Genomic DNA, 1,388 nt, shown 5'->3' on the forward strand with positions numbered 1-1,388 from the left:
GCCGCGGGCGGCGGCGGAATAATAATAAAAAAAATCGCCTCCAAACCGTCTGATTTCCTATCCTTCCCGGATGTCTGTGGCGATACACGAGCTCAGTATATTTTTCTTTTCTGCAATAAAATTTCCCATATTTTCGAGTTTGCAAACTACAACCATGTAGTCCACTGGCATGGCTCTTCGTGGGAGCTGGGCTTGCTTATTTTTAAATCTTTGCCTTTGGACAACTAGCACCCGCGGCCCTCAACACAAAACGAAGACGGATCCGTACCCGCCTCCCTGGCTGCGTGTCTACACTTTTTTTTTTTAGCCTCTAGCCCTGTAATTTTAATGGCCCCAATTAGCCACACGGAATATAATAAGTGACATGGAGATTTTGTTTGTATGTGTTAAGTTCGCTGCTTTTCTGATTTCTATTTACTCAGGATAAATAATCATATATCAGTTATTCAGTTAGGTGACAGGGCTAGTAATTGGAATAAAAAGAAAAACATCTCATCCTTATCTCTTTCTATAACTAGATATAGCGCTAATAAGACTGCATCAATCTTATCTAGCAAATAAATAAAATAGACAAACAAACAAATTCGTCTCCAACAAGTTAATGCGGTGTATCTGAGTGGAAAGTAGATATTTTCACGCAATCTGGAGATGAGGAGTGACTTTTAATAAAATCACAAGAAAAACAAATGTAATTCTGTAAGCCATTTCTTGGAGCTGCTGGCGCCCACCTCCTTCCCTTCGGTCCCGCCCGGCCCGCCCGGCCCCACCTTTTTCTTTTCTTAGTCCCAGTTTTGGACTGACCCGGGCTAGGCTTCTCCAGCCACTTTGCACTCGGGGCGGGGGTGGGGGCAGACATCACTGTACAGGTTGTGAGCCTTTCCCACACAGAAGTTTCCCTTCCCTGTCTCTTCCTCCTTTCTTTATCGTCCTGCCCTTGCTCTTCCTCTTGCTTCCTTTTTCCTCTTTCCTTCCACTTTTTTCTCTTCCCCTTATTCTCTCTTCTCCCTTTCTCCTTCTCCTTCTTCCTCTTTTCTGCCTTTTCATTTCCCCACTCTTTCCTCTCCTCTTTCCGTTCTCCCTCTCTTTGCCTCTGTCTTTTCGTCTCCTCCTTTGCTTTTTCTTCTCCTTTCTCGTTCTCTCTCCCCTTATCTCTATTTCCCTTCCTCTCTTCTTTCTTCTCCCTCCCTCCCCCACCGTTTCTCTCCGCACCCTTCCCTCAGCCCTCCCTGCAGCCCGAGTGCGGCTAATTCCGGGCGTCTATATTCACTCAATTAGAGAAATCTACAGAGAAGATCGATCTTCCATCTGCAGACATGCCAGCTTAACAAATTAGATTCTTGTTTCGTGCAGGTGATTTGGTGACAGTTGGGGAATTAGAAGTAATAAGT

The sequence above is a fragment of the Myotis brandtii genome, unplaced genomic scaffold (genome assembly GCF_000412655.1).
Source record: "Myotis brandtii unplaced genomic scaffold, ASM41265v1 scaffold115, whole genome shotgun sequence".
NCBI classification, from domain to species: Eukaryota; Metazoa; Chordata; class Mammalia; order Chiroptera; family Vespertilionidae; genus Myotis; species Myotis brandtii.